This window comes from Pteropus vampyrus, unplaced genomic scaffold (assembly GCF_000151845.1).
Source record: "Pteropus vampyrus isolate Shadow unplaced genomic scaffold, Pvam_2.0 Scaffold307, whole genome shotgun sequence".
Lineage (NCBI taxonomy): Eukaryota > Metazoa > Chordata > Mammalia > Chiroptera > Pteropodidae > Pteropus > Pteropus vampyrus.
Genome location: NW_011889088.1, coordinates 625,489 through 652,741, shown reverse-complemented (window position 1 = coordinate 652,741; position 27,253 = coordinate 625,489). Strand labels below are relative to the sequence as shown.

The 27,253-nt window shown below is 32.2% G+C and overlaps 1 protein-coding gene and 1 non-coding gene across 5 annotated transcripts in view; both read left to right on the top strand.

Moving 5' to 3' along the window:
- The window catches only part of SBF2 (SET binding factor 2), a 379,135-nt gene that overhangs the window by 83,968 nt on the left and 267,914 nt on the right, over nucleotides 1-27,253 (top strand). The window lies entirely within an intron of this gene.
- Nucleotides 16,755-16,873, top strand: LOC111730343. Its single transcript, XR_002776640.1, has one exon. It is a non-coding gene; the product is annotated as a 5S ribosomal RNA (ribosomal RNA).

Here is a 27,253-nt window from a genome sequence, read left to right as displayed (position 1 = left end):
ATCATATGGTATTTATCTTTCTCTGTCTGACTTATTTCACTCAGCATAACCTCTAGGTCTATCCATGTTGTTGCAAATGGTAGGATTTCATTTTTTTTAGTGGCTGAGTAATATTCCATTGTATATATGAACCATAACTTCTTTATCCACTTGTCTGTTGATGGGCATTTAGGTTGCTTCCATATCTTGGCTATTGTAAATTGTGCTGCCATGAATATTGGGGTATATGTATCTCTATGAATTATTGTTTTGACTTTCTTTGGATAAATACCCAGAAGTGCAATTGCTGGGTCAAAAGGCATATCCATTTTTAATTCTTTGAGAAACCTCCAGACTGTTTTCCATAGTGGCTGTACCAATTTGCAATCCCTTATTTTTTGTTTGTGATGGTGATTACAGAAATATATACAAATGATAAGATGACACAGAATTGATACACACAGTTGTACCAATGTTAGTTTTCTGGTTTTGATATTGTTCTATAGTTGTATAAGAAGTAACCATTGGAGAAAAATGGATGAAGAGTACAAGAAGCCTCTCTCTACTCTCTTCGCAACTTGCTTACATAATACAGTTATTTCAAAATAAAAAGTTAAAAAAATATTGTTTTGCCAGAGAAATATTGAAAATTTAAGAGTATTACAAGTTTTTCCAATCCCTTTTTAGTATATTTCATTAAAGAATGTCTCTAGGTGAGTGACATGTATAATTAATATTAAGATAATTTTTTGAAAAGCCATTTTGTGTACTCAGAAAAAGAGAAACTAAATTATTCTTATGCCAGGATACAAATCTTTTTGAAATTTAGATGATTTACAGTTAATTGATTTCAACAAAATTAGAGAACCTGATCATTTCATATTATATGCAAATACTGAATCACAATGTTGTATACCTGAAATTAATATAATGTTATATGTCAGTTATACCTCAATGTAAAAAAAAGTAATTGTTACAAAATCTTAATAATTGTTGTCTGAGTGGTAGCTATATGCATGTTCATTGGATTCTTCTCTTTTTTAATGTTTGAAAATTTTCATAATAAAATGTTTAAGCTTAATGAAAAAATATTGAAATGCCAATCTAGGGTTTGGAAAGCTCACACACTTGCCTATAACTAAACAAGTGGAAGCAAGAGATCAGTTAATTAATTAGTTGTTTAGTTATTGCAATAGCTCTATTTAAAAAAGTGGTTTGCACCAGGGTGATGGCAGTGGACATGGAGAGAAGCGGATGGCTATACAATATATTTCACATGTTGAACCTATGATTGCTGAGGGTTTTTAGGTGGGTGAGGGTAAAATGAGCATCAAAGGTGTTAAAATAGATAAATTTAAAAAATTACAGAAGGATCTAATAAGCTTCTGAGCTGATATAAGAATACCTGCTTTACTCAGTTCAATTTCTTAGTGTCTTCAAGACTTATGCACAGTGCATGGCTATGTGTTTAATAAATAGCTGTTGATTGCTTTGAGGAGAGGAGAGAAGTTGCATGCAAATAACAGCAAAACCATTTTTCTCAAGGGTTCTTACCACCAAGGAAATAATAGCAAAGGAGCAAGAAATAGTATTCGATGGGAGACATGACTCTTTGAGCCTGTGGTCAACTTGTTAGGTTACTGTCTGCATTGGTTCAGGTGGAGAGGAATTCCTGTTTTGATAGCTGAATTAAGCTAGATAAGCAAACAAGCAGAAAAAATATTTATTTATATAAAATTATTAGGAAATATAGTTTGAAAAAGAACACAGCTATTTCCCCTGCTTGTTTTAAACTGATGAAAGATTTACAGCTATAAATTCACTACTTTTTATTTTGTTGAGCATTTTTCCTATAAAGTTTATAAATTAATAAAACTGACAAAATATACTATTTCTCACTTTCAATCTAAACAATAATAGTTTGTTTAGGATTTTGAAATTCAGTATTATAGTTTAATCTAACTCAGTAGTCATCAGTTTTTTTAACTAGTGTGTGATGTATTATTATAGATTCTTTATATGGCATGTGTTCTTGGTATTAGAACATGTTGTAAGATAGGTGGGAGCTGAAATAGATTGACACTCTATGGTGATGCTTGCAAAAATATAACCTTTGCTTTTAGTTTTCAGGAAGGAAGAATCAACTTTTTTGAAGGATAAGCTTACATTAGTTTATTCAATAGTTATTTGAATGCCAAATTTATGCACAGTATGTTTCTTTGACAGTTTGATAAGTGCTTTCTTTATGGTCATATGTATTATAGACTTAATTCTTGATTGCGTAGAGCTAGTCTAGTTGAGAAGATAGATCATGAACTGGTAAATAGATAAGTGTGTATTTATCATGTTTCTCAATTCCAGGCAGTGGAAACATGTTCAGGAGAAAGCAGCATGAGAAAAGGTGGGAAGCATAGGAAGAATTAGTATGGCTTCTTCAGAAGATTGTAAGGATGAGACTAACCTGAAGGGGAAACTGCTAATTCATTCATTTTTTTACAAAAAGACTTTATTTAGAGCAGTTTCAAGTATACAGCAAAATTGAGAGGGAGGTACTGAGATTTCCCGTATTTCCCTGGTCACCACATATACTTTGCCTCACCTATTATCAATATCACTCACCAGAATGATATACTGGTTGTTTTTTTTTTTAAACCAAAGATGAACCTACATTAACACATCATAATTACCTAAAATACGTGGTTTACCTCAGGGTTTACTCTTCGTGTTGTACATTCTGTGGGTTTGAACAAATATACAATGATATATATCCATCACTACAATACCATATGGAGTATTTTCACTGCCCTAAAAATCTTCTGTGCTATTTATTATCCCCCTGCTCTCCACCTCCCATAGCAATCACGGATCTTTTTGTTGTCTCCACCGTTTGACTTTTTTTATAATATCATATAGTTGGAATCATATAGTATGTAGCCTGTTCACATTGGCTTCTTTCACTTGGTAATGTACATTTAAGGTTCCTCCATGTCTTTTTATGGCTTGATAGCTTATTCTTTTTAGTACTGAATAATATTTTATTGTTTGGATATACCACAGCTTCTTTATCCATTCACCTACTACAGAACATTTCGGTTGCTTCCAAGTTTTGGCAATTATGAATAAAGCTGCTATAAACATCTGTGTACAGGATTTTATGTGGACATAGCTATTTCAGCCTTGTGAGTAAATAGCAAGAGAGTTGATTTCTGATATGTGTGATTAGAGCAAATCTTGTTTTGTAAGAAACCGCCAAGCTGTCTTTCAAACTGGCTGTACCATTTTTACCAATTTGCATTCCCACTGGCAGTGTATGAAAGTTTACATTGCTCCATACCTTTGCCAACATTTGGGTTTGTCAGTGTTCTGGATTTTGACTATTCTAGTGTGTGTGTAGTGGTATCACATTTTTATTTTAATTTGCATTTCTCTGATGACATATGAAGTGGAACATCTTTTTTATGTGCTTATTTGCCAACTGTATATCTTCTTTGGTGAGGTATCAGTTAAGGTCTTTGGCCCATTTTTTAAGTGAGTTGTTTTTTTTATTGTTGAGTTTTAAGAGATTTTTGTATACTTTGGATAACAGTTCTTTGTCAGATGTGTCTTTTGTAAATATTTTCTCCCAGTCTGTGGCTTGTCTTCTAATTCTCTTGTTAATTCATTCTTTTTAAAAAAAAAAAATTGAGAGTGAGGTATATTGTCAGAAATTTGGGGAGATAATAAGTGAAAAACATTTATTTTTTATTTTTTTACTCTGGTAAAATATACATAACAAACTTTGCAGCTTAAGGTACTAGAAAAAAGAACTAAACCCAAACCTAACAGGAGGAAGGAAATAATAAAGATTAGAGCAGAGATAAACAAAAGAGACTAGAAAAACAACAGAGAAAATCAGTGAAACCAAAAGTTGTTCTTTGAAAAGGTCAACGGAATTGACAAACTTTAAGCTAGATGAACTAAGTTAAAAAGAGAAGACTCAAATTACTAGTCAGAAATGAAAATGGGGATGTTTACTACTGACTATATGATATAGATTATAAGAGAGTACTGTGAACAGTTATATGCTAAAAAATTTGGTAACCTAGATGAGATATACAAATTTCTAGAAACAAAAATGTTATTAAAACTAAATCACAAATAGAAAATTTGAATAGGTCTATAAGTAGTTTGTAACTAGTAAGTAGATTGAATCAGTAATCAAAAATCTTCCAAAAAAGAATAACTCTGGACCTGAAGGCTTCCTTGGTGAATTCTTCCAAACATTTAAAGAAGTGAAACCAGCCCTTCTGAAACTTTTCTAAGAAATCAAAGAGGAAGGAGCACTTCTTAACTCATTCTGAGGCCAGCTTTGTCCTGATTTCCAGAGCCAAAGATACTGTAAGAAAACTACAGACCAATATCCCTTGTGAATATTGATTCAAAACCCTCAACAAAATAGTAGCAAATTGAATTCACAACATATTAAAAGTATTATACATGATGACCAACTGGGATTTACTCCAGGAATTCAAAGGTGTTTCAACATATGAAAACTAATCAATATACCATATTAATAGAAGGAAAGGGAAAAAAACCACATGATCATTTCACCGATGCAGAAAAAACCTTTGACAAAATTTAATGATAAAATTTGACCCTTTTATGATAAAAACACTCAACAAATTTGAGATAGAAGGAAACTGCCTTAACAATAAAAGCCATATATTAAAACCCCATGGCAAACATCATACTCAGTGGTGAAAAACTGAAAGCATTTCTTCTAAGATCAGAAAGAAGGCAAGGATGCCCACTTGCACCACTTCTGTTAATACTAGAAGTTCTACCCAGAGCAATTAAAAAGAAGAGAAAAAGGGCATCCAAATTGGAAAGGAAAAGATAAAATTGTCTCTCTTCATAGATGGTATTATCTTCTATGTATAAAACCCTAAAGATCCCCCCTTCCATAAAAAGCTCTTAGCAATATTAAATGAAGTCAGTGAAGAAGGAGGATACAGAGTCAACATACAAAAATCAGTTGCATTTGTATACATTAACAATGAACTATCTGAAAAGGAAATTATGAAAACAACTCCATTAACAATAGCATCAAAAATAATATAATACTTAGGAATTAGTTTAACTGAGGAGGAGAAAGTTTTGTGCAATGAAAACTACAAAGCATTGCTGAAGGAAATTAAAGAAGACATAAATGAGAACACACTTCATGCTTATGGATTAGAATTCTTAATATTTTTAGATGTCAATACTACCTAAAGCAATCTATAGACTCAATACAATCCTTATCAAAATTCTAATGATGTTATTTGCATAAATAGAAAATTTCATCCTAATATTCATTTGGAGTCTCAAGGCACCCCAAATAGCCAAAACAGTCTTGAAAAAGAAGAACAAAGGTGGAGGACTTAACATTTCCTGATTTCAAAACTTACTACAGAGCTACAGTAACAAAAACAGTGTGGTATTGGCATAATGACAGACATATAGACCAAAGGAGTAGAAAAGAGAGCCCAGATATTAGCCCTTGCACATATGGTCAAATGACTTTTGACAAAGGTGCCAAGACCATTCAATAGGTAAATGACCATTTTTCAACAAATGGTACTGGGAAAATTGGATCTCCACATGCAAAAGAATGAAGTTGGATCCTTCCTAACACTATATGCAGAAATTAACTCTAAACGGCTCAAAGATCTAAATGTAAGACCTAGAACTATAAAATTCTTAGAAGGAAACATAGAGGAGAAGCTAAAAAAACATTGTATTTAGCAGTGATTTCTTGCATGTGACACCAAAGGTACAGGCAGCCAAAGGAAGAATAGACAAATTTGACTTAGTGAAAATGAAAACATTATGTATGTCAAAAGACAATATCAACAGAGCAAAAAGGCATCCCACAGGATGAGAGAATATATTTGCAAATCATAGAAATGATAAGGGATTAATATTCAGAATATATAAAAAAATTCTGCAAACTTAACAACAACCTAATTCAAAAATGGGCAAAAGACTTGAATAGACATTTCTCCAAAGAAGATATACAAATATACAATAAGCCCATGAAAATGTACTCAACACCACTAATCATTAGGGAAATGCAAATCAAAAATACAATGAGATACCAGCTTATACCCATTAGGATGGCTACTAAAGAAAAACAAAACGGAAAATAAATGTTGACAAGGATGTGAAGAAATTGGAACCCTCATGCACACTGTTGATTGCAATGTAAAATGATATCGTTACTATGGAAAACAATATGGAGAGTCCTCAAAAAATTAAAAATAGAATCACCATATGATCCAGCAATTGCACTCTGGGTATAAGCCCAAAAGACTTGAAAGGAGGGCACTGAAGGGATATTTGCACATACATGTTGATAGCAGCATTATTCACAGTAGCTAAAATGTGCAAGCAGCCTAAGTGTTCATTGATGGATGAATGGATAAGCAAAATGTGGCACATACGTGCAATGGAATATTATTAAGTTTTAAAAAGGAAGGAAATTCTGAACCTGCTACAACATAGATGAACCTTGAGTACATTATGCCATATGAAATAAACCAGTCACAAAAAGACAAATACTGTATGATTCCACTTATATATTTAGGGTAGCCAAAATCACAAAGACAAAGACACAGTGGTTTCCAGGGGCTGGGAGGAAGGGAGAATGAGAGTTACAATATTTCCCCTTACCTGAGTTTTTACTTTGCATAGTTTTAGTTACATGTGGTCAACTGTGGTCTGAAAATATTAATTTCCAGAAATAAATAATTCATACATTTTAAATCGTGCACTGTTCTGAGTAGCGTGATGAGATTTCGTGCTGTCTCACTCCATCCTATCTGGGACGTGAATGTTCCCTTTGTCCATTGTATCCATGCTTTCTAGATGCTACCTACCTGTTTGTCACTTAGTAGCCATCTTGGTTATCAGATTGACTGTTGCGATATTGCAGTGCTTGTGTGTTCAGGTGACCCTTATTTTACTTAATAATGGCCCTGAAGTGTAAGAGTAGTGGTGTTGGCAATTTGGATATGCCAAAGAGAAGTCATAAAATGCTTCCTTAAGTGAAAAGGTGAAAGTTCTCAATTTAATAAGGAAAGTAAAATTTATATGCTGAGGTTGCTAAGATCTGCGATAAGAATGATCTATTCATGAAATTAGGAAGAAAGAAAAAGAATTTTGTGCTAGTTTTGCTGTTGCACCTCAGACTGTAAAAGTTATGGGCATAGTGCGTAAGTAAGTGCTTGGTTAAGATGGAAAAGTCATTAAATCTGCATGAAGACATGAACAGAAAATGTGCTCCAAGTATCAGCATTGTGTTGTGCCAGGAAACATTAAACCTATATGAAGACTTCAGCAAGGGATCCCCTGAAACAAGTGATACAAAGCCATTTACTGCAAGCAAGGGATGGTTACACAGATTCAGGAATAGGTTTGGACTGAAAAATATAAAAATTACTGGAAAGGCTGCATCTGCCAATGAAGACAGGTGCTGCCACATTTCTGGCAGAGTCGAAGTTGATTAGGGTTCAAAACTATCCATGATTTGAGGCATTCACTGGGGTGTATCCCCTGAGGATAAGCAGGGACTATACTGTATTATTTAATGGATATAGAGATTCAATTTTGTTTAATTGGCCTACAGCCCTCTCTAGTGTAGCTCATTAACAAGCAGCTGATAATTCTTCACTTATTAAAACAATTTCAAAATGTTAATAGTATGGAAAGCATCTCAGTTATATGATGGCCAGCATTACTTTAATATAGAAAATCTAATGAAGAAAGCAAAATTATAGAAATGCAAAAATCCTAAAGAAAGTATTAAATAATTGAATATATCAATATGTTTTGAGAGTACCATGTTATATAATGTTTATTCTGGAAATATAGCATGTTTTACTATAATGAATTTTATCTACATCAATATAATTCATTACATATTGAAAGAATAAAACTACATAATTATTGTATTTGTGATAAAATTCTTAATAAAACAATTTTTTAAAATTTATAGTAAATATAAGAGAATGTACATTTTTATTTGTTTTTACAATGCAGAAATGGAGTTGACCTTCCTTGGTTAAAAAGAAAGCCCAGAAGCCTTAGGAAAAAAGAAAAGGATAAATCTATTGACAAATAAATTAAATGCTTCTGTCAAAGGATAATTTCAAGCATTAGAAATACTACTGTCATAGAAATATAGAATGAACACATGTCAAAAACTCATTCAACTTTTTAATTGATGCTAGAACTAGTAAGATAATAAAGTTAGATTCTAGAACATTTAAAGAACAGAGACTTGTAAAATCTATCTGGAAAAGTTTTCTTTTTTTCCGAAAAGTTGCCATAAAAATAAGATTGATAAAATACAAAACTAGTTAATTTCCTGCAGAACTATAAAACCATAACCTTTAGATTTATGTTTTCTCTAGGACAGAAATATACAAGTTACACAGAACTTCACAGTGTTGGGCTCTAATTAAATAGTAAATTAGAAAGTCCGTAATAGGTTTATTCTCCTCAAAAATTAAGTAGGCCTTTGGTGGGCTTGTTAAAACAATGATCCAGTATGCCATTGAAAGGGTATGCTATACTCTTTCATTTCCAAGTTTTGGATAAATTTTTTAACACTGTGCAGTGTGACAGATTTTGTCAAACAAGTTTTTATTTTATTTTTTTTAAAGAAATATTGCTATTTTTAATCAGTTGAGTACCTAGAAATGAATAATAAAACCCAATAGAAAAAAATAGAATACAAACTGTTCACTGAAGAAGGCATTCACATTGCCAACAACCATAAGAAGCTGCCTCCAATCACAGTCATAATTTTTAAAGACAAATTAAAATAGCAGTAAATGAAGTGTTTGGCTATGAGGTTGGCCATAAAAGGTCTATAAGCAAGTGTTGGTAACTGTGTAGGCATATTCATGCATTAATGATAAGATTATACTTTGTTACAAGCATGTTCATTGGTTTTTTTTATAATAGCAAAATACTGAAAATCTTTTCAGTAGCCTTACATTTAGGTAAATACACCAAATTTCAGATTTATGGAAAAGAATTAGGTAGATTTATCTAGAAGCTCTTCATGATACTCTTATATGAGAAAAGGAAGATGTGGACAAATATAAATTTTTATTTAAAAAATTGTTACATGTGTATATTTATAGCTAGGTCTGAAGAAATATAGGAAAATTTATTTACTTTAGTGGCATAAGAAAAAGGTTTACTTTTTTTAAAGTAGTAATAGATGATTTTAATTCTTGTATATTTTAAAGAATTTTTTTCATATAAATACAGAAGTTTAAATATCATACTCCTTGGGAGATTTCCTGTTGTGTGTTTTTATAAAACTCCCCAGATAATAGGGAAACCATTCAATTTTTCCTATGGATATTAGAGAGGAAGAACGCAGAACAAATATTATGTAATATCCCAAAGTATATGTTATAAATAAACTACTAAGAGAGTAGGAATGAATATTTTTACTCAAATAAATTCAAGTATTTATGAGCTGGGCCTTGTATCTCACTTCTTACTTCCTTTTCTTTTCTTCAATACTCTTCCTCTCTGCCTTTCTCTTTCAAAGGTGAACATTCTTGGATTCATTTGTAGTTTTGTTTTGTTTTTTTGACACTGTAACCCTATGCATTCTTCACTTTTCAGTAGAGAAAATAGGGGAGAATTTCCTCTAGTTGAGTCAGGTGGTTGGAATGGTGATACAAGGCAGGGAGGAGTAAAGCCAAGTAGTGAGCTGCTTATGTGGTGACTCATGTAAGAGTCAAGGTTTGACAGCAGAAGAAAGATATAGACAGAGCGTGTGTGTGCACACGCATACAGCTGTGAAGGTATATGCCTTACAAGGTATGCATCTTTCTAAGACTGCATACTAATTTAATTGAACTTTTATTTGATGAGTAAGGCTACTCAATTTGAGTATCACTTCTCATTATATGCCGTAATAAATGATGCTTGCAAGTAATATGCCATGTGTAGGTAGAAAGGCCAACGTAGATTGTGCTTATTCAGACCTATATATTTCTGTCTTCACCACCAATATAAATGCATTTGGTATAGATTGAGAAATCATATAATTAAATTTGCTAAAACTGTGTTTAAATTTATAGTATCCAATAACTCAGTGAGAGTCAAACAATTCTCCTATGAGGAAAATTAAGTTCCTTTGAACAAAGATTGTTATCTAATTTTACTACTTAAATATTTGCTTGTTTGGCCTGCTTTTAGGATCTTGGCTGTTCTGCATAATTGAGGGTGCTGAACAAATGGTATGTTGGAAAATTCTCATGATTCAAATATTAATTAGATTTTTAGGACCTGCTTTGAGGTTTAACTCCACACTCTAAAATAACTAGGAAATATATAGTTTATTTTGTAGATCTCCAAGTAAGTGCTTGGTGTGTACCAAAGCATATCCTTAATTCCCCACCCCACCCCCCAAAATAGTCAGCCTTAGGCGAAATAGGTAACCAAATACAAGTTAGTCATTTTTAAAATTGGCTTGTGAGAGTAACAACTGTGAGTACCTGTGTCTCATACTTGTGACTTAAAACTTCTCCTTCTTACCATGTGAAAAAAAATAAATCTTTTCTTATCTAAATAGTGTTAAGGCTTTATATGTAAATATTCCAGTGAAAAATAAGAAACATTCCCAAATTCATATTATTTCTTAAAACAGAAGTGAATTAAAAGAGAAAATACTCAATGGCAAAAGGAGACTGGGTAGGTTCAAGAAAGGGCGCAGTTCGAGTGGGGTGGATGAAGCAAACCTGTCTTACCTGAAAGTTTTGACTATTATCTAAGTGTATTTCAACCATTACCAGCCTGTCCATGATTATTTTATTTTCCAAATGTCAATTCCTTATCTAAGACTCCAAAGGTTATTCCTTGAATTTTACCAACCATCACTAATAGAAAAATGGAAATTGAAACCACAGTAGATATCACCTCACACCTGTTATGATGACTACTGTCAAGAAAACAAAATAACAAGTATTAGCCAGAATGTTGGAACTCTTCTACACTGTTAGTGGGAATGTAAAATGGTGCAGCGGCTGTAGAAAACAGTATAGGGGTTCCACAAAAAGTTAAAAATAGAATTATCATATAATTCAGCAGTTCTACTTCTGGGTATATACCCGAAATAATCGAAAGCAGAGTCTCAAAGAGATATTTGTTCATGGCCACAATATTCACAATAGCTAAAATGTGGAAGTAACCCAAGCATCCATTGACTGATTAATGGATAAAGAAAATGTGGTATATACATTGGCCTTAAAAAAGAAAGTACTAAAAAAATAGCGTACTGGCACATGATACAACATGGATGAACCTTGAGGTTCACTGTATGGTTTCATTTTTATATGAGGTCCCTAAAGTAGTCATACTCAGAAACAGAAAGTAGAATAGTGTTTGCCAGGAGCTGGGGAGATGTTGTTCAATGGGTATAGCATTTCAGTCATGCAACATATTTTAGAGATCTAGTTGCACAACAATGTGAATATAGTCAATACTATTGAACTATATACTTAAAGATAGTTAAGATGGTAAATTCTGTGTTACTTGTTTTTACTACAATTTAAAAAATATATTGATACTGAGGCCTACTGCCAAGATATTCTGACATATGGTATGAGGTGATGAGGTCCTGCCCCGGCATTGAAAAATTTTAAAAGCTTCCCCGGTGATTCTGTAGCATAGTCAGCTTTGAAATAAACATAAGGAATTGTAAGATAAACTACTAGGTAGACGATATTATGTAATCTTTTAAATAATTTCATTCCAGGAAATTAAATATTCTTTGATTTCCATACTGTTAAAATCTAATTTATGAAGCAATAATTTATCCATCAGAGTTGAACTCAACTCTTTTTAATAGTGAATTGAAGAAATTTGTGAAAACATATCAAGTAGTCTTATGAATGGTTTTCAGCCATGCCAACAAGGTAATAGCGTATCAATTGGTCAAGAATTTTTTAAATCTACCTATAACTTTATAGTGGTATACATACAGTTAAATAGCATTTAACCTAAACTTTTGCTATATTTGAAAGATTAAGCGCAAACTAGAATTGTGTTGTTGTATACCTCTAACATTTTTATCTGTGCATATATGCAAATTCTCACTTTGTGGATTTTCAAACTGAAATTTGTCTCTAGTTTGTTGTTGATTTGTATTTACATGTGAGAATCATAAATGCTAAATATATTTGATGCGAAAGGCAAGGTGAACAGGGAGTACCAAGACAAATTTTGTTATAGGATTTTAGGAAATATGGTACAAATTGGAGACTCAGACAAATGTGTCAGACTTATTCAATAAAATACATTAATAATACAACTACCATTCAAATTTTCAGTCTGGAATTTCTGCCTTAAATATATAGGACTATAAAACTATTTTTTCAAGAACATTTTTACAGCCCTGAGCATTACAAAATATCTACTAGCAGGATATTAACTTAGAACAGCAACTTGTTCTTATTTTAGTAGCCTTTTTTCCTGCAGATGTGACTTTAACAGAGAAAGATGTGTGTGTGTCTATATAGTGTTCCAGCAGGTAATCAGCAGTAGAAGTAAAGACAATAGTTATTTATTAAATGAACTCTGCTCAGTTTAGATAAAGAATGTGTACAACTGTTTAAATGTTTGTAATTTCTAGTGTTCTTATAAAATTCTATTTTGAAGCTCATCTAGATAAATTTTAGAAATTAATTTTAACTACAATCATGTCATCTCTCATTTGGGGCAGGGAGCAGATATATTTAGTTTCTGTTCTAAAATGGGAGATGGAAAATTGATGGTAATATTTCTTATATACAGTTATCACATGACATTAGAAAAACAGGATGTATGGTACAATCAAATATTATTTACTATGAAATTATAAAATGCTTTGTAAATATTTTCCCCTTACATATGTTAGAATGTACACTTTCTGATCACATTTTAAATTTGATCCTAAGGCAGAATTGTTTCTTTAGGATAAATTTAATATTTCTTTAAAATTTTTCATAAGATTAATATCTTACTGAACAAGAATTAGACCAGACTTACCTACATATATGTGTATGCTTCTAACTTGTCCTGACACTTGACTCTTTGCATTTTTCCTTTGTGCCTTTGTTATATTTTAGTCCCTGTCGTAAACTGGAATGCAAAAAGAACTTCCGGGAAGGACATAGTACTACTTAAAAAATGTACAAATAGGAATAGAGTCATCAGTCAGTGACTAAGGATAGCCGAATTCAGTTTCGCTGATGTTTAAATTATCTAATGTCCTGTCCTGCAGTGAGACCAACATTTGGCATTCAATATCTGGGTTTGTGGGTGAGGTGAAAGGAAAGGTGAATTCTAATAATGAATCAAGGCAGGAACTGAAGGAGGCTTTGTTTGTTTCTTTAACTTGTTTTGTAATAAGATCACTTGTTTCAGTGAATAACTGAGTTGTAATGACATGAGAAATTGCACGTTGCCTGTGAGATGCAGAATGACATAGAAACTGCCAAAATTCTTTTCATTTATCATGAATTCCAGAAAGAGAACTTTTGACCAGAAGTATCACATTCCTTTTTTTTTTTTCCTTAAACTTAAACACTATTCATTCTTTAGGGAATACAGCATTCCAACTTTACTCAAAATCGCAAATGGAATCATATTGCATGATTGTAATCACACACACACAAAAATGTGTAAATAGCACCCAGGAGAGACTCTTGAGGCTGCTTTACTAAGTTTAAATACAACTTTCTGTCTCTAAGCAAGTCCATAACTAATGCTCTCTCTCTGCTCCCCTCCCAATAATCACACCTAATTTGTATTGGAACTTTAATTCAAAATTTATAAACTGTTAGTCTAATTGGGAAAGAGGAATTTCATTAGGTTAACATGTAATGAGACCTATTTGTGACTTTATTTTTTATATTAAGCTAAAAAGCAAAATAGGACATATCTTTTGTTTTGCTCCTTATCTCATGTGTCAATACTGTGTGAAGGGAAAGATCACTCAACTGGATTTTTGACTAGGTTGAACTATTTAGCTCTTTGATTTAATTTAATAATTTAATTTCTCTGAGATTCAGTTTCCTACATTTTAAGACCTCCTTTTCTTCAGAGAAGAGAAAGGATGGATAATGTTTTTCATATTTCCAAGGCTCTCAAACTCTAAGTTAGGAGAAAGGAATAGTTAAGAAACAAATAGATAAGTGTCATTGGTAACTTGTATAATAGTGTCTCTAGCTACAGTAGGAATTCAAAATTAAGATTAAGACTTGACTTGCAACGGAAGATGGAAGGGTTTTATTCTCTAGGAAGAAGAGGATTAGGGAGAAGTGAACAGATCAAAGCAGGATTGTAAGGAAGATAGGGACTTCCTTTAAGAGACAGACTAAAGTAGAGACTCGGAGAGGTAGAAGTAGAGAAAAATGCTTATTAAAATTGCATAAATTTATGAAGCCAGATAGTAGATGGCCTTGAAAGTTGTGTAGAAGTGTAGATTTGAATTAGAAGGCAGTAAGAAGCTATAACAGATTCAGGAACAGGAGGGTTACATGACAAAAACTGTGTTTTAGAAAATCAATCTATCGGTGCTTTTTTGAAATGTTTGGAGAGTATCGGAATTTTCCCTGATGCATAAATTCTGTCCTGGCACTGGAATTCAGCAATCAATTTTTAAAGATTTCATATTTTCTATTGTATTTAATTATCTTAGTATGTGACAATCAACTTTATATTCTTAGTGTTTCAGAGCATCATTACAGTACAATCTTTTAAAAATTTAACAGACAACTAGAGGTTTAAATTTGAATTAAAACTCAATCACATTTGGTGCTACAAATGTAAATATCTCAACCAAAGTGAAATTCATATGATGAACAGATATTTTATGGGCGCAATTGTGTTTGTAGTGGTGTCATACTTACTTTTCTGCGTAATCACCAGGAGGTTTTTTGTGATGTTAATTGGAAGATCCACCCTGACTATAGAAATATTCAAGTGTGAAAGATTATGTATTATATTTGAGATTATATGGTTTTTAATAATGCCTTTAGCAGTATTATGTGTCTAGTAGATTTGAAGTCTCAATTAGTATTATATACCAATAATTGGAGCAATAAAATAGGTGAGGAGAGCTACAGGGTTTAATAGGTTAGCAGGAAACATAGAAGAATACTAATGAATAGTGAGAGTATAGTACATTTCTGTGTGTGTGCACAACAAGCAAATAGCTTTGGACCTCAGATCTTTATGTCTAAAATTGGGATGGTAAATCCAAGTAGGGTGATCATGGAAACAAATGAAAGATACTGTTTTAACTTTACCGAAAGGATTATGTAAACTCTTAATGTACTACCCAAATGTATTTACGATTATTATTATCACTATTCTAAAAATATGTAGCAATATATTGCAGTTCTTTGTTAAAAAGGTGATTTATAGAAAAGTTTAGAATAGCCAGTACTTGGGATAGGAATATACATTTCTGGTATGATTTAAATGTATTATTATTTCAGGGAAAAGCATCTAAAATAATGATATGTTTATTTGCTTACTAAAGCCAGGAATTTCTGTAATGATGATGAAGTCATCCACATCATAATTAAAAGAATAATATAAAACAAAAATGTATGTATATGTAAATAGTTCATACAGACTCAAATGTACAGATGAACCTCTTTTTCATCTTCCTGGTCAGGGTCCAATGAAATTACTTGGGGCCTGCCAAAAGCAAATTAACACATGTACCTGTTCTTTAGATTTGTTTTCATAGCTCATGGTACACAAGGTTCCCACATAATAAAGCAACCTCTGATGAAGGTTGTAGACATTATAAACCATACAGGGAAACAAACCACCATGCAGACAATCAGTAAACATAACAAGCAGAAAAATACAGTCATGCACTGCTTAACAGAGGGCATCCATTCTGAGAAATGCGCTGTTAGGTGATTTCATTGTCATCTGAAGATTATGGAGTATACTTACACAAACCTAAATGCTATAGCCTACTATACACCTAGGCTGTGTGATATGGACCAGAGGTCTCCAACCCCCGGGCAGCAGACCCCTACTAGTCCATGGCCTGTTAGGAGCTGGGCCTCACAGCAGGAGATGAGCAGCAGTGAGTGAAACTTTATCTATATTTGCAGTGAGTGAAACTTTATCTATATTTGCAGCTGCTCCCCAGTGCTATCAGCACCACCTCAGCTCCACCTCAGATCATTAGGCATTAGATTCTAATAGGGGCACCAGTAATTGGTGCCAAAAAGGTTGGGGACTGCTAATGTAGACTATTGCTTCTAGGCTACAAACCTGACAGCATGTACTGTACTGATTATCGCAGGCATTTGTAACAATGGTAAGTATTTGTGTATCTAAACATACAAAACATAGAAAAAGTACAGTAAAAATATAGTATAAAAGATTTAAAAAATGTTACACCTGTGTAGGGCACTTACCATGAATGGAGCTTGCAGGACTGGAAGTTGATCTGGGGAGTCAGTGAGTTGAGTGGTGAGTGAATGTGAAGGCCTTGGACATTACTGTACACTACTGTAGACTTTATACACACTATATATTTAGGCTACACCAAATTATAAAGTCATATGAGATTAATTCCAGCACAAGAGAAAATGATGCAATCAAGAGATGCAGTAAACACAAGATGTATGAGATTGCTGCTGGTGTAATATGGCATACTGTTTTACAGCAAAAATTTTTTAATAAGTAGAGTACACTCTAAAATAATGGTAAGAGTCTACAGCCATGCTACCCTGAACGTGCCCAATCTCGTCTGATCTTGGAAGCTAAGCAGGGTCAGGCCTGGTTAGTACTTGGATGGGAGACCACCTAGGAATACCAGGTGCTGTAGGTGTTAAAAAAAAAAGAAAGATAAAATAACGGTAAGAGTATAGTAAATACATAAACCGATAACATTTGTTTATTATCATTATCAACTATTATGTCCTGTACATAATTGTATCTACTGTACGTTTATATGACTGAAAGCACAGTAGGTTTATTTACACGAGCATCACTACAAACACCTGAGTAATGTGTTGCTCTATGACATATGATGGCTACGTTACTAGATGATAGGAATTTTTTAGTTCCATTCTAATCTTAGTGAGATCTCTGACGTATATGCAGTTTGTCGTTGACCAAAACATTCTTTTTTTACTGAAATACAACAAGAACTCGAAATAATGGAAAAACCGTGAAGAGACTATAAAACAGGTTTGTTTTAAAATGATTAGAGATTAAAAGAAGGAATAAGAACCATAGTGGAGAATTTTCACAATAAGAAATGAAAAAATACGGTAATAGAAATTAAAATGTCTGTAATTTTCATTGAACAAACTTTTGTGTTCTTTCTATGTGCCATGGCATGTTTCTTACTATAGTATTGTATAATCATTTGAGGAAAGAATTAGTTAATTTGAAGAGCTATGAGGATAAGATCCAGAAAACAGCACAGATATACAAAGAAAAAAAATAAGAAGGAAATGTTAAGTAAACAGAAGACAGAATGAGAGGGTCCAACTTATGTCGAATAGGAGTTTCAGAACCGGAGAATAGAGAGAAGGAAGAAGAGATCATGTCTGAAAATGAAGATAAAAGCTTTAACTTTTCCAGAATAAAGAAAATCTAGAGATTTTAGAGTGAAGAAGTTCACGGTGTTCCAAATGATACATAAAAATGAATCCACACTTAGTAATAATAGATAATATTTATTGAACACTTATTATTTGCCAGGTGTGTTCTAAGTACTTTACATGTATTATTTTGTTTAATTCCTTCAATATTCCTTTGGAATAAGAACTGTTTTTATTTCTATTTAAAAATTGAGAAAACTGAGCCCAGAGAAGTAAAAAACTTAAGTACACACAACTTGTAAATGATGGAACCAGTATTTGAACTTTGGCAAATCCCCCTGACAACATTGATCAAGAAATGATAGAATTACATGCTAATAATATCAGAAATGTAAAGGATATATGTTGAGATTTAAAAATTATAATAGTATCTTTGAACAGGTGTATTATAGAAATATGAAATTTTGAGTTAAATTTAGAATTTCTGGGTTTTTTTTGAAACATGTAAATTACTAGAGTTGACTAAAAAGATAATCTAAAAAGAACTCTAACCATTAAAAAATTGGGTTTAGTTTATAAAAACTGCATGTAAGGGAAACACCAGTCTAAATTATTTCACTTGTGATTTTACCAAAAGTTTTATTAGTAAGTTACCTCATGTATGAAATGTTCCAGAAAATGAAAAATTGAATGATTTTCCTGAGTAGCATTTATCATATTTCTAAGTTACATCTCTCGCTGCCCCTCTAGAAAGTAACCTTTATGAGGGCAAGGATCATGCTTTGCTTATTTGCCAACTGACTCTAACATTTAGTGGAATATCTATCTTGTGATATCTTGTGTTAGGTTCTCAGTAAATAGTGACTGAAAATATAGTAATATTTTAATGTTTTAAAAATATTCATAAATATTTCATAATTATAATCTTTCTCCTTATTTGACCTATTATAATTCCTATAGAGAAATACTAGATTGAACAAGTTTGTCTATATTTTGATATTTTATGATTTACTCTATGCAAATATTTGTTTTATAAGGTTTAATAAAAATACATAAGATTTCAAAAAATATTATAACTGTGTCTGCAGCCATGCCACCCTGAATGTGCCTGATCTCGTCTGATCTTGGAAGCTAAGCAGGGTTGGGTCTGGTTAGTACTTGGATGGGTTCAATCTTATGTGTAGAATGTGACATTTTAAGTTTATGGCTAGGGTTCCTACCTGTTACTCATATCTCGTTCCCTGAAAGCAGAGTAAGTTTTTGTTCAAATTCAAGTGTGAGGTTTAAATAAAACTTACAACTGTTTAAGCATATAAGAGGTTTTGTGCCTGATAGATATTTTTAAGTGAAAAGAAAACATCTGTAACAGAGCACTTAAATTTTTGTTCTTAATTTATTTGTATTTAAGACCCAACCATAGTTACTTACGTCCAGGGAGGAATTTTTAGTGAAGCTGAGTTATTGGCAGAATACCAAAATTGTGCATTAAACAAATATGTGTGGGTGTAAAATCATTTCTGGTACTGTATAGTATTGGAAGTGAAACACTGTTATCTCTGATTTGAGTTATTGCAGTTATAAGCCATAGCATATATTCTTGTTTATTACTTCATACTTATTTTTGATCCATATAGCAAATCATCCCCATCCCTTAGGTTAAGTAGTAATTATTTATATGATATTTCCTACCTGTAAATTTTTTTATTTTATTTCAGGATTTAAATTCTTGGAATATACATAAAATGCTTCTGTGAAATCATCAAAAATTATATTTTTATTAAAATTAAAGTAGGTTAATAAATTTAAAATATTAATGCCAGGATATCTTAAATTTAATGTTCTTATTAAATCCTTGAAAACATAAGATATACAAAAATTAAGTCATTTTAATATGTTTGTGTGTATATACTTCTGTAGTTTGTGTTGATGCACAATTAGCTGCTATTTCTTAGTATATGAAACAATGTTCATATAAGTATTTATTAAAGTTACATTCGCAACTATCGTAACTAATTAATACATGTGTATATCCTTTTCCTGGATAAAATGAAACATTTCAACAAGATCACTTATTTTCCTGGATATATTTTTTAAAAATTGAACAGGAGCTATTAAGTATTTGAAGGATCTCTGGTGGAGAGCAAAGGAAATATGTGTGCCAGAGGAACCATTTTTGGTTCTAGTTAGTTGAGATCTTAATGTGATGGAGGTTGTTTTTTGTGATATTTAATTTCTTAATTATTGAACTTGTGTCACTGGTATTATAAGATGACTTCAAACTTTGGAACTATACAATTAGATTCAGATGTGTTACTAACTTTATTAAATTTTGCTGTGATTCATTTATTTCTGTGTAGAAATTTATCTCAGATGTTGAGGTCGTGATATTTTAATTAAAACTGTAGGCATATTTTTTCTTTTTTATTTCCTTATAATGTTAACACAAAAATTGTCTAAAGCAATTTGGTGTAATTAGTATGGTTACTGAACATTGAGAAAATTGGTCGATTATAAATGTTAAATTGATTTTGAATTACCAGTTACTTTAATATTCATTGGTAATATAGCAACTGTATATGTAGTTTGATTAGTTTAATAATAATTCGGTAAATGACTGTTTAAGAGTAGTGCAAGACTCATTTGTAGGTTTCCTCTTTTGCCGGTTCTTAGTGTATTTTTAAGTGACCTCAAAGGCAGTGAAGAAATGTTTTATTTTTCCTCAAACATATAAAATACATCTGGAAGAATAAATTCACATCTGGTTCATGGATTTCCTCCATGGAGATGATCCAAATTCAGTGTCAAGATTAGAGTTTGTACTCATGGGTTTGCAGAATCGTGTACGGAATTTGAAATATTTTGTTTGCAAGTAGTTGGGAAAACAATTGATTCAGATGTTTGTGTTAAGTTCTAATTTTAGATATTTTTGTCCCTCATTAAAAATAAAAATGTTTTGTGCTTCATAATATAACCAAGTTACTTATAAACACTGCTTACATTTAACAAGATGTTTTGTGTAACCATTCTAACATTGTTTTATGAAAGTTTTATGAGAGATCAATTAAATTGTTAAAACTTATCAGGTCATGACCATTGGTAACCTTAACCGTTAGTAGAAATGTACTTCTCGTACATAGTATTGTGTACTGTCAATTATACTGTCATACTTCTTTGACTCTATTTAGAAGCAGCAACAATCAATTTTTAATTGTTGTATTCTAAATATCTGCCCAAATGGGATGTGTATGTTTGGAGTCTCAGAATATAATGGTGTCTGTACAGAGTTCCTCCCTTAGCCTCCCAATGGCTAACAAATGTATTTGTGTCTGAATGGAGTCCCTAGAGTAGCATAAAGTAGAAGCATTTATGAGCTCAATCCAAGAAGCATGTGAACTAAAAATAATATTGTCAAACTTTTATGAATTATTTGTCTTATGCATTGAGATTGCCAAACCAAGCTGCTAGTCATGTGAGTTAAACTTAGTACACTAGAACAAATGGGTGTTGCTCATTAAAGAAGATGTTTGTTTTTTTCCAAGGATTATTTTTTGGCCCTATAAAATGTGATATATTTTCTATATATAACATAATAAAGTTTATTTGTGATAAATCTATAGATATTTGTTTTTCTATGTTTTTTAACTTTGAACTTTTTGTAGAATAGAAAAATGCATCTTGCATATGTGTCTAATTTAGTGGTTTCTAAACAATATGGCAAGAATTTTTGTGTTTCAGCAGATTTTCCAGTGCATCACCAAATTGTAGGTATTATGAGTCTTGGAAGGGACCAGTCTTTGAGGGTCCTTCTTCTTTTCTCTTTTGCTCCTCCTTTTTAATATTTCATCCCACTGTAGTCATTGGCATGTAAAATTTTGTTCTTGGCAAATGAGAATTAAGATGGAAACTAATTTTTTGACTCTGTTTATGCTAGTGTTGTTTTAAGAAAATCTCATTTGCAGTACTGGTATATACAGCCACCTTAAAAAGTCATCCATTACTGTTAGCTTTTGCAACCTTCTTTGATGTTCTGTGCTCCTTACTTTTTGTTCCATAGGCTTATGAATACTACCTTATTTTTATCACAGGGAACTCTGAATAAATGCTTCATGGATGAGTTGATCTTTTCATGTATTAATCATTGATACACTGACTTTGTATATATACACATATATATATATGTGCTAGGTGAGAGGCATAGAGTAGATTCTTTCTCAGAGCCTATGGAAAGAGTCAACTCTACTGACACCTTAATTTTGGATTTTTGGACTTCAGAACTGTGACAGAATAAGTTTCTGTTGTTTAAAGCTACTGAATTTTGTGGTAATTTGTCACAGCATTCCAATGAAATGGATAGAAGATTAGTTTTCATTTTTTGACTTTTACATAAATGGAGTCATGCAGTATGTATTCTTTTTTATTCTGGATTCTTTCACTTGGCATATTTATTTTGAGATCTATCTTTGTTGTTGCATGTATTAATAATTTACTTTTTTATTGTATTCCATTGTACGTATATTAACACAATTTGTTTATCCATTCAGTTGATGAACATTTGGCTATTTTTGGCTATTATAAATACAATTGCTGTGAACATTGTGATAATTCTTTGTGTGGACATATGAATTCCTTTCTCTTGAATAAATTCCTGGAAGTTGAATAACTGAGTATATTCAACAATGTATATGTATTTAATTAACTTTTTAAAGAAACTGCCAAAGTATTTTTTGAAAACACTATACCATTTTACATTCCTTCAAGTAGTTTATCAGAGTCCCAATGCTTCCACACCCTGGCCAGCTCTTGGTAGGGTCAGTCTTTTTAATTTTAGCCATTGGGCTGGTGGGTAGTAGCATCTCATTGTGGTTTTAATTTTCTTTTTCTAATGACTTAGAATATTGAACAATTTCTCATGTGCCAGTTTGCCACCTATGTATCTTATTTGGTAAAGTATGTGTTCAGATCTTCAGCCCATTTTTAAAATTGTTTTTTTGTTTGTTTTCTTACTGATTTTAGAGATTTGAAAAAATCTTCTGGATTCAAAACTTCACTAGGTATAAGATTTGTAAATATTTTTTCTCAATCTGCATCTTTTTATTTGTTTATAAGTATCTTTCAAGAGCAGAATTTTTCAATTTTAATGAAGTCCAATTTAGTAAATTTTAATTGTGCTTTTTTGTGTGGTGTATCTCAGACCATTGTCTAACCAATGTAAAAAAGTTTTTTTCCTATATTTTTTATATTTTTTATATGTAAATTATATCTCAGGTTTTACTGAGATATAATTTACATATAATAAACTACACATATTTGAAAAGTTTCGACATATAACACCTATGAAACCACCACAGTGGAGATAACGAATGTATTCATCATCCCTAATAATTTCCTATTGCTCCTTTGTAGTTCTTTTCTCCTCTCCTTTCCCATCCACCTCCCTTTGCCTGTCATTCACTTATCTTCTTTCTGTCCCTATAGATTTAGATTGCAGTTTCTAGAGTACTCCATTTTGTCTGTGTATTTCAGTCAACACAGTTATTTTGAGGTTAATCCATGTTGTATCATGTATCAGTCACTCCTTTTTTTTTCTTCTGATTAATATTACATTGTATAGATATTCTAGAGTTCGATCATCCATTTACCTGTTGGTGGATATTTGGGTTATTTTCACTTTGGGGTTATTACAAATAAAAATGCTGTGAACATTTATGTATTTTTTTGGACACATGCTTTTTTTTAACTCAGGTAAAAATCAAGTAGTAGAATGGCAGGTGTATGTTTAACTTTTTAAAAAGTGTCTAAACCTTTTTCCAAAGTGGTAATATCATTTTATATTTTCACCATCAGTGTATGTGAACTCTAGTTTTTTCACATTCTCACCAGCACTTAATATGGATGGTCTTTTTAATTTTAGCCTCCTAATAGATAGATATATAGTAATATCTCATGATTTTAACATGCACTTCCTTAATGACTAATGATGTTGAGCATATTTTTATGTTATTTTTTTTTTGCCATCTGAATATCTTCTTTGCTGGGGTGTCTATTCAAATCTTTTGTAATTTTTTAATTGAGTTGTTTTTCTCTAAAGTTTTGAGTGGTCTTTATACATATGTATCCAAGTTCTTTGTTGCACATATATGCTTTGCAATTTTTTTTCAAGGATGTGGCTTGTGTTTTCATTTTTATAACAGTAGTAATTTTTTTGAAGAGTAGATGTTTAAATTTTAAGAGTATGCATTTTGCGACAATGTTTTCTTTTACTGATTATGAGTTGTCATATCTAAGAAATCATTGCCTAATCCAAAGTGGTCACTAATATTTGTCTCATGTTTTTTTCTGAAAATTTATTTCCAGTGTTTTAAATTGAGGTCTAGTTGATTTTTGCTTATGGTGCAAGGTGTGGATGAAAGGTCACCTTTGCCTATGGAAATCCAGTTGTTCGAGACTTTTGAAAAGACTATCCTTACTCCAGTGAATTTGCCTTTGCACTTTTGTCAAAATTCATTTGTCTATATATGTGTGGATTTATGTCTGTACTCTGTTCTGTTCCACGATCTGTTTGTCTCGATGCCAGTACTACACTATTTTGAATACTTTATCTTTAGAAGGAGTCTTGAAATTTGACCTTTGCTTTTTTTTCCTGTTTTTTTTTTTTTTTTCAGTTTTTTTAAGTTATTATTTTGCTTTTTCGTTTTTTAATTTTAAAGGCTTGTTTTATTTTTGTTTGGGTTTTTTTTGATTTTTTAACCCATTTTTTGGCCGTTTGCCGTTTTTTTTTTTTTTTTTTTTCACATTCTCTGTTGGATTTATCTCTTTCATATACTGATACTGGTATAAATAACATTGTTTTTAAATTTCATGTTCAATTGTTTGTTACACTATGTGAAAATGCAATTGAGTTTTCTATATTAATCTTGTTTCTCCCAACCTTTTAAATCTTACATATTATTTCTAGCTTTGTTGGTAGATTCCATCATATTTTTAAACAAGCTTAGGGATCCTCAAACTATGTGTCAGCCACTTGTTTTTGTAAATAAAGTTTTACTGAAACACAGCCATGTCCATTTGTTATTATATTGTCTATGGCAGTTTTCAGTCTACAATGGCACATTGAATGGTTGTGATAGAAACCAAATGGCCCACAAGCCTAAAATATTTACTTTCTGTGCCTTTAAAGAAAAAGTGTGCTGACCTGTGAACTAGATGATAATATAGTCTGTGAAAGAGGACATTTTCTTTCTAACCTGGGTATATTTTACTTCTTTTTCTTGCTTGATTGCACGCTAAATCTTCTAGTACCATACTGAATAGAAGTGGTAGCCACAGACATCTTGTCTGTTTACCAAATATAGGGGAAAAACATTTGACCTTTTATCTATGTGTATATTAGTTATAGGATCTGCCATACTTTGCTGCTGAAAACTTGATGTAACTGCTACTTTCTGTCACCCATTTTTGCTTTTTTGTACTTTTGGCTAATGACTGATTGGCAGAGGTGTAGTCATATGCCTTAATGTGGCTGCAGCAAAGACTGAAAGAAAGAATTTGGCATTTTCAGCTTATGTTAGTGGTATGACTTCATAAATTAGGTATTCCCTAAATATAAGAAGTGAGTGCTGGAAAGGAGTTCAAGATGGCTCACCTCCTCTCATGAGGAGTTCAAGTTCACCTCCTCCCATGGACATACCAAATCTGAAGCTACAGATGGATTAATTTTTTCTGAAAAAAACCCTGAAAACTAGTTGAATGGCTCTGCCACAACAAAGGCTAAAAGGACCACATCGAGACAGGTGGGAGAGACAGAGATGCAGTCTTGCCAAAACCCCCACCCCGTGTAGTAACCTACAGTTACAAGGAATCTTATAATTATGGAACTTCTCCCTAAGGAGCAACGGATACCTCCCAGAAAGGAGCTTATACACTCGTCTGCAGCCCCAGGTTTTGTAACTGTCACCAAGGAGAATCCTCTGAATCACCTGATTTGGTCATCAGCATGGATTATGATTTCAGTCCCAGAAGGAATGTATATATTTTCACGCTTTAAAAGCTGCTGCCTGAGAGTCTAGCTTTCAATCAACTTGAAACTTGGTGCTGACTGAGATCCCTCCCTTTGGATCACTGACAGGGCTTAGCATAACTTTAACAACTGTGACTTATCACGAACAAACTAGACTTCTTAGACAATCAAAAATGTTCCAGAGACAACCAAGAGCTTGGGCAAAATTGAATGATAAGGCTCATTTCCTACACGCGGCTACTCCCTCAAGACTTGGAGTGGTGACTGTTTTGCCTAATACATATAAAAAAACAGAGAGAGATAAGCAAAATGAACAAAGAGAGGTACACTTCCAAAAGAGAGAACAAGGTAAAACCCCAGGAAAAGGACCTTAAATGAAATGGAGACAAGTAATATACCTGATAAAGAATTCAATGTAATGGTCATAAAGATGCCCACAGTGAGAACTTCAACAAAGAGATATTAAACATATGAGAGTACCAAACAGAAGTCACAGAGCTGAAGAATACAATAACTAAACTGGAAAACATGCTAGAGGGGTTCAACAGCAGACTATATGAATCAGAAGAATGGGTCTGCAATCTGGAAGACAGGGCAGTATTTGCCTATAAGAGGCTCACTTCAGATTTAAGGATACATACAGACTGAAATAAAGGGATGGAAAAAAGATTTGCCTGCAAATGGAAACTGAAAGAAAGGTAGTGTATCTATATTCATATCAGACAGTATGGACTTTAAAACAAAGACTGTATAAAAAGACAAAGGAAGGGCATTATATGTTGATAAATGGGTCAGTCTAATAAGAGGATGCATTTGTATATATTTATGCACCCAACATGGAACACCTGAATATATAAAGCAAATATTAACAGACTTAAAGTGAGAAATTGACAGCAATGCGATAATAGTACGGGACTTTAATACTCCAGTTACGTTAATGGAAAGATCATCTATACAGAAAATCAGTAAGGAAACATCAGCTTTAAATGACACATTAGACTATATGAATTAGTAGACATATACAAAACATTCCATCCAAAAGCAGCAGATATACATTCTTCTCAAGTGTACATGGGACATTCTCAAGGATGGATCTCATGTTAGGCCACAAAACAAGTCTCAGTAATATTAAGAAGATTGAAATCATATCAAGTGTCTTTGCTGACCACAGTGGAATGAAACTAGAAGTCAGTTACAAGAAGAAAACTGGTAAATTGGAGATTAAACAGTGTGCTACTGAATAACCAATGGGTCATTGAAGATATCAGTGAAATTAATAAATATCTTGAGACAAATGAAAATGGAAATACAGCATTCCAAATATCAATATACAAAATCCATATACAGTAATATATTGCATTTCTATACACTAATAATGAACTATCAGAAAGAGAAATTTAGAAAACAATCCCATTTATAGTTGCATCAAAAATACCTAGGAATAAATTTAACCAAGGAGGTGAAAGACCAGTACACTGAAAATAAGACATTGATAAGAAATTGAAGACATAAATTAATGGAAAGGTATTCCATGCTCATGGATAGGAAAAATTAACATTGTTAAAATGTTCATACTACCCAGAGCAATCTACAGATGCATTGCAATTCCTATCAGAATTCTAATGGCATTTTTTTTTTTTTT